Source organism: Scyliorhinus torazame, chromosome 8 (genome assembly GCF_047496885.1).
Source record: "Scyliorhinus torazame isolate Kashiwa2021f chromosome 8, sScyTor2.1, whole genome shotgun sequence".
Lineage (NCBI taxonomy): Eukaryota > Metazoa > Chordata > Chondrichthyes > Carcharhiniformes > Scyliorhinidae > Scyliorhinus > Scyliorhinus torazame.
In genome coordinates, this window is record NC_092714.1 from 153,714,157 (window position 1) to 153,721,344 (window position 7,188).

General features: G+C 55.2%; 1 non-coding gene across 1 annotated transcript; it reads right to left on the minus strand.

Annotated features, from left to right (window-relative positions):
• Positions 1-1,325: 1,325 nt before the first annotated feature.
• trnar-ccu (transfer RNA arginine (anticodon CCU)) lies at positions 1,326-1,399 on the minus strand. Its single transcript has one exon. It is a non-coding gene; the product is annotated as a tRNA-Arg (tRNA).
• Between the last annotated feature and the right edge of the window lie 5,789 nt (positions 1,400-7,188).

Genomic DNA, 7,188 nt, shown 5'->3' on the forward strand with positions numbered 1-7,188 from the left:
GGAGGGCAGCTCGATCCCAGGGACTAGCTGCCGCCCTGAAAGGTCCAGCGCTTCTGGAAAGGGCGGTCCCATCGATATTGGAGATGCAGGCGCAGGGCTGGGGACTAGCGGTTGGTTTAGCACAGTGAGCTAAACAGCTGGCTTGTAATGCAGAACAATGTCAGAAGCGCGGGTTCAATTCCCGTACCGGCCTCTCTGAACAGGTGCCGGAATGTGGCGACTAGGGGCTTTTCACAATAACTTCATTGAAGCCTACTTGTGTCAATAAGCGATTATTATTATTACATGACAGGGTGGCAGCTACCATCCAGCGCCCGTAGTTACAGTTGGAGGAGTCGAACCATCTGCAGCAGCAGGAGGCAGTGCTGACCATGTGTGCCACCCAGGCCAACACCATATGGTCTGACTTCTGATGTACCGCATGGAGAACCACCTTGAAGGAACGTGTAAGGTTAGAAAGTTAAGCACCAGTTAAGTTGGTACGGGTGCAGCACATAGGCTAGCGTTAGGGGCTAGGGCAGAATTATTGTACATAACACAGTCACCAATAAATACATACCTCGGCCCTCTGTCCACAGGGTGTGAGGGATGGGCTGGGCTGGGTGCAGAGGGTCTGCCAGTTGTGTGTGGGCATGGCGAGGGGGCGGGAGTCGTGGGAGGCCCATGATGTCGGGTGTGGGTGTTGGTGGATGGCACGGGCTATAGTCCCTAGGGGAGTGAGGGATAACCTCAGTGGCTGCCATCGGAGGTGGCAGGGGCCTGGGCCAGAGATGCAGGGCACCATGTGGTACTGCAAACCGGTGCGTGACAGGTCACCCTTTTCCACTCTCCCTGCCCCGTCCCGCCTCGTCCCGCCCTTCCCCGCCTGGGACCCCCCCACCATAGTAAGCATTTTTATCAACTACCAACACTGGTGCCCAGTTACAGTTTTTAAATACCACAAGTTAACCACGCCGGCGTCACTTCCATCTGGCGGAGGTGCAGCATCGCAGGAGACCAGAGACTACCTAGTCGGGCCCGTTAATGATATGCTAACAGCCATTACTGTACAATTTGCATGCCCATGCCGGTGTGAATCATGGAACGCATCCGTGCCGTCATCAAAGCACTTGAGCTTGGCGTGCCATTGGGTGGGTGCCCGGCACTGACTTCAATGATCGGCTGATGTCAGATTCTCCACCTGATTGTAATTCTGGCGTCATAGGATTGTGCCAAAGAAAAAGATGTGAGAGAAAATGTTGTTGCAGAGGAAGAGCCCAAATTGATGGAACATTTGGAAAGAAATCTCACTACCAGTGTTGCACATGGCAGCTTTAAAATCAGCATGACCCCAGGTGGGACTTGAACCCACAATCCCTGGCTTAGGAAGCCAATGCCTTATCCATTAGGCCACTGGGGCTGTACCAGTGCTCCTGCTGCAGCTTGTGACATAGCCCTTTGTCTCCAGGTCATTGGGGTCATCATGGGACAAAAGGTCAGTTCGTGTCTATAATGGGGCACCACCCGGTGTCACTCTGCAGAACCAGAGGCCAAGGTGGGTGGTCAGTGGGGACGCAGCAAGATGGCTGCATTGCAGGCCGCGGCCAGGTGCTTTATGCCTGGATATCGCCCCAGGCCTGTGTGGGGGTCTCCCCGGCCCCATGACACCCCCCCCCACCCCCAAGCCTCACCACCCCTCCACACCCCCAGCCAGCCCACCCAGTGTCAGGACCGGCAGCCCATGGTCGCGCCTCTCCATGCCCTACCTCCACTCTCTCCCTCATCAGCCACGGCGCCTGTTTCTCGATTTTTAAAAGCACAAGTGAATCTCGCCGTCGGGAATTCCCCCGGTGAAGGTGGAGAATCGTGGAGGCCGCAGAGAATACTGGGTCAGGACCGCTAATGACATGCAAACGCCGTTCACGTACATGTGGAGTGGAACCCATTGACACCCTGTCGAGGCACTGAAATGAAATGAAAATCGCTTATTGTCACAAGTAGGCTTCAAATGAAGTTACTGTGAAAAGCCCCTAGTCGCCACATTCCGGCACTTGTTCGGGGAGGCTGGTACGGGAATTGAACCATGCTGCTGGCCTGCTTAGTCTGCTTTAAGAGCCAGCGATTTAGCCTTGTGCTAAACCAACCCCTGGAGAATTGTGATTTGGCGTGAAACCGGCGTACGCCACGATTTCATTGTTAAAACTGATTCTTCGCCCAATCTGGCGTCAGCTGACAGAGAATTGTTCCCAAGGTTTTTTAATATTTCAGGAATTTATGGAAGCCACAAGGAGAGGATACATTTAGTGATAATAGAAAGTAATGATCGAGTGTATCACGATTGCAGGTGTCTAGTTCAAGCACAGTCATTGAAAATGCATGGATGTCTCTTGTGGCATCAAATCGTACAGAAGATAATTCAATCCTCTTTATTTTGACAAAAGTGATCTTTAATCCTCACTGCTGAAATACACAGAGATCAACTAGCTTCAGTCAGAAAACTGCCTTCAAAAACCAGTGCAGCTTAGAGCAACAACACCTCTGTAAAGAAACTTTCTTTGTTGGCTGACATTGGAATCGGGAAATGCACTTGGGTGGAGAATCGCACGTCAGATGAAAATCATGGCTGATGCCGGGCGCCGTACGGAATGCCATGCTCTGGTGCCTCAACAGCCGTCGCAATGTGAATATGGTAAACCACTGTAATATATGATGCACGATCAATCGCACAAAGACTAAAGTTGGGTACAACTGTGGCTTTATTACAGTCAGATGCGTGGCCTCCTGCTGCAGCTGGCGAAATGGCAGGGCACTGGAGGTCATGCAAATTTATACAGTTCTCCGTGGGCGGAGCCAGCCGGCAGGAGCTACCAGCGAACCTGTAGTGCAGGTCGTACCTTACATCTCCTATTACAGTGGTTCACCACATTCACCCCCTGTTAAAAATGAGTCCGGCGAGGGTGACGTGAAACAATATACAATTAGTGCAATTATGTACAGTGGTAGGGAAAGAAAAGTCCATGTTGACGGTCCGGAGTCCGTCAAAGGTTCAGTCGGTCTGGTGCTTTGGTGCTTCTATGGGAGTGGCGTAATGGTGGCGTCGAAGTCGGTGCTGGCCCTGGTGGAGGTGGCACCGATGGCGGTGGTGGTGGTGCTGATGCTGGCCAGTCATCGGGGAACTCCGGGAGTGTGCAGATGTCCTCTTCGTCCTCTTGTGCGGAAAATGGGGGGGTGGTCTGGTGGTGTCAATATTGGCGGCGTGGTGGGAGGTGGGGGGGGGGGGGGCGCATTGATGGGGTGGGGGTGTTGGGGTGGAACCTGACAGTGCCAGGTCCCTGAGTGAGACAGTATCTTGGCGGCCTTCGGGGAACTCAACGTAGGCATATTGAGGATTGACGTGGAGCAGGTGAACCCTGTCCACCAAGGGTCTGCCTTGTGGAGTTGGACGTGCCTACGGAGAAGGACCGGTCCTGGAGCAGCAAGCCAAGTCGGGAGCGACATCCCGGATGTGGACTTCCTGGGGAAGGTAAAAACACGTTTGTGGGGTGTGTCATTAGTGGCGGTGCACAATAGTGACCGGATGTAGTGCAGAGCGTCAGGGAGGACCTCCTGCCAGCGAGAGGCTGGGAGGTTCCTGGACCGTAGAGCCAGCTGGACGGCCCTCCAAACCGTCCATTCTCCCGCATATCCCCGGGGATTGTAGCTGGTCATCCTGCTGGAGGCTATACCCCTGCTGAGCAGGAACTGACGCAGCTCATCGCTCATGAATGAGGATCCTCTGTCACTGTGGATGTAGGCGAGGAAATCGAACAGAGCAAAGATGGTGCTGAGGGCCTTGATGACGGTGGCAGACGTCATGTCAGGGCATGGGATGGTGAAGGGGAATCTGGAGTACTCATCGACCACACTGAGAATATACGTGTTACGGTCGGTGGAAGGGAGGGGCCCCTTTGAAATCCACGCTGAGGCATTCAAAGGGGTGGGAAGCCTTCACCAGGCGCACACGGTCCGGCTGGTAGAAGTGCGGCTTGCACTCCGCACAGACCTGGCAGTCCCTGGTGACTGTCCTTACTTCCCCGACGGAGTAGGGCAGATTACGAGCTTTGACCAGATGGTACAATCGAGTGACCCCCGGGTGACAAAGGCTGTCGTGTAGGGCCCGGAGTTGGTCCACTTGTGCGCTGGCACATGTACCTCGGGAGAGGGCATCTGGGGGCTCGTTGAGTTTCCCGGGGCGATACAAGATCTTGTAATTATAGGTGGAGAGCTCGATTCTCCACCTCAAGATTTTATCATTTTTGATCTTGCCCCGCTGTGTTATTGAACATGAAGGCTACCGACCGTTGGTCCGTAAGGAAAGTGAATCTCTTACCGGCCAGATAATGCCTCCAATGCCGCACAGCTTCAACGATAACTTGGGCCTCCTTTTCGACGGATGAGTGTTGAATTTCCGAGGCATGAAGGGTGTGGGAAAAGAATGCCACGGGTCTGCCTGCCTGGTTTAGAGTGGCGGCAAGGGCGACGTCTGAAGCGTCGCTTTCTACTTGGAAAGGCAGTGACTCGTCCACTGCCCGCATTCCGGCCTTGGCGATGTCTGCTCTGATGCGGGCGAAAGCATGTTGTGCCTCGGCCGCAAGGGGGAATTGGGTGGACTGAATGAGTGGGCGGGCCTTGTCCGCATAGTTTGGGACCCACTGAGCGTAGTAGGAAAAGAACCCCAGGCAGCGTTTGAGGGCCTTGGGGCAGTGGGGGAGGGGAAGTTCCATGAGGGGGCGCATGCGGTCGGGTTCGGGCCCAAGAAGTCCGTTTTGGACTTTATAGCCGAGAATGGCTAACCGGGTCGTGCTGAACACACACTTCGCTTTGTTGTAGGTCAGGTTGAGAAGAGTGGCAGTGCGGAGGAATTTATCGAGGTTGGCATTGTGGTCCTGCTGGTCATGGCCGCAGTGACATTATCTAAGTACGGAAAGGTGGCCCGCAAACCTTACTGGTTGACCATTCGGCCATCTCTCTTTGGAAGACCGAGACACCATTTGTGACACCGAAAGGGACCCTAAGGAAGTGGTGGAGGCGACCGTCCACCTCGAAGGCAGTGTATGGCCGGTCCAACTTCCGGATGGGGAGCTGGTGGTAGGCGGATTTCAGGTCAATTGTTGAGAAGACCCGGTACTGCGCAATCTGATTGACCATATCAGATATGCGTGGGAGGGGGTACACGTCGAGCTGCGTGTACCGATTGATGGTCTGGCTGTAGGCCACGACCATCCTGTGTTTGTCCCCAGTTTTAACCACTACCACTTGGGCTCTCCAGGGGCTGTTGCTGGCATCGATAATACCCTCCTTAAGCAGCCGCTGGACTTCGGACCTGATGAAGGTCTTGTCCTGGGTGCTGCGCCGTCTGCTCCTCGTGGCAACAGGCTTGCAATCCGCAGTTAGATTGGCAAAAAGGACCTTGAGGGTCGCAAGGCCACAAACGGTAAGGGGCGGTAGGGCCCGCTGAATTTGAGGGTGAGGCTCTGGAGGTTGCACTGGAAGTCCAGGCCCAACAGGAGTGCAGCACAGAGAGTAGGAAGGACATGGAGGCGGAAGTTACTAAATTCTATGCCCTGGACCGTGAGGGTGACTGTACAAAAGCCTTGGATCGGAACGAAGTGGGATCCTGTGGCTAGGGAGATCCGTTGATTGGCAGGGTGGACCGTAAGGGAGAAGCGCCTTACCATATCTGGGTGAATGAAGCTTTCGGTGCTCCCGGAGTCCAGCAGGCACGAGGTCGCGTGGCTGTTGATTTTAACCGTCGTCGACACGGTGGCCAGGTTGTGCGGGCGAGATTGGTCCAGCATCATCGAAGCGAGCCATCGGATGCTTCGGGTGGCGAGCGTGTGCGGTTTCGATGTCGGGATGTCCGGAGACCCTGTGGGGGACAAGATGGTGGCGCCCATGGTGCGCACATTGCGGGGTCGGGACAAGATGGCGGCGCCCATGGGTGCACGTGGCTGAAGGGGGACAAGATGGCGGCGCCCATTGGTCGCACATGGACCCGGGAGGAGAAGATGGCGGCTCACATTGTGCGTCTGGCGTGGGGGAGGGGGCGATAGCGGGCGCGATCGCAGCGACTGCATGGGCCTGGCACACCGCCGCGAAGTCGCCCTTTTTACTGCAGGCTTTACAAACTGCAGTGCGGGCCGGGCAGTGTTGGCGGGGGTGCTTCTGCTGACCGCAGAAGTAGCAGCGGGGACCCCCGGGGTGCGCGGATCGGCGTGCGCGCAGATGTATTGGGAAGGCAGGGCCCCGGCTGAGGAGGTCGTCGGCGGGGTCCCGGAGGGGTAGGAAGAAGTAGAAGGGTGGGCAGCGCGGCGGGAGGGGTACGATTATACGTTACGGGATGCGACCGTCATGGAGAGTGCCAAGGTTTTCGTCTCCACCAGTTCGAGCGTGGCCCCTTCCAGTAATCTTTCTCGGATGCGGTTCTGACGCAATCCCCGTCACGAAGGCATCGCGCATGAGGAGATTTGTGTGTTCGGCGGCCGTAACGACATGACAGTCACAGTCCCGGACGAGTGGAATTAAGGCCCGCCAGAGGTCTTCGATGGACTCACCAGGTAGTTGCGAGCGGGTGGTGAGTACATGCCTGGCGAAGAGCATGTTCGCCTTCTGCGCGTAGTGTTCCTTAAGGAGTTCCATTGCTTTTGTGTAGTTCGTGGCATCTTGGATCACCGGGAACACGCTGGAGCTCAGTCTGGAGTACAGAACGTTTATCTTCTGAGCCTCCATTGGCTTGGGGTCCGCAGCCTTGATGTAGACCTCAAAACATGCTAGCCAGTGAAGGAGGACTTTAGAAGGTGGGACATGCTCCCGCTGTCACGGGCGGGGAGGGTACAGAGCATGAAAATGATGGTCCTCCCCAGATTTCTGTTCGTTTTGCATTGCCTCCCCATCTTTATCCCAAGGGCCTTTTTTAAATGGTTAAACAAAGTGACTTTGGGCTTTGTCTGGGCAGGTAAAACCCCACGAGTGAAGGAAGTGTTGCTGGAGCGTAGTCGAGGGGAGGGTGGTCTGACGCTGCCGAACTTTAGCAACTATTACTGGGTGGCAAATATAGCCATGATTAGGAAGTGGGTAGTGGGGGTTGGGGGTCGGTGTGGTGTCAACTGCTTAACCTTCATCTACACACTTCGTTACCTCCTCAAAGAATTTAATCAAATTTGTGAGGCA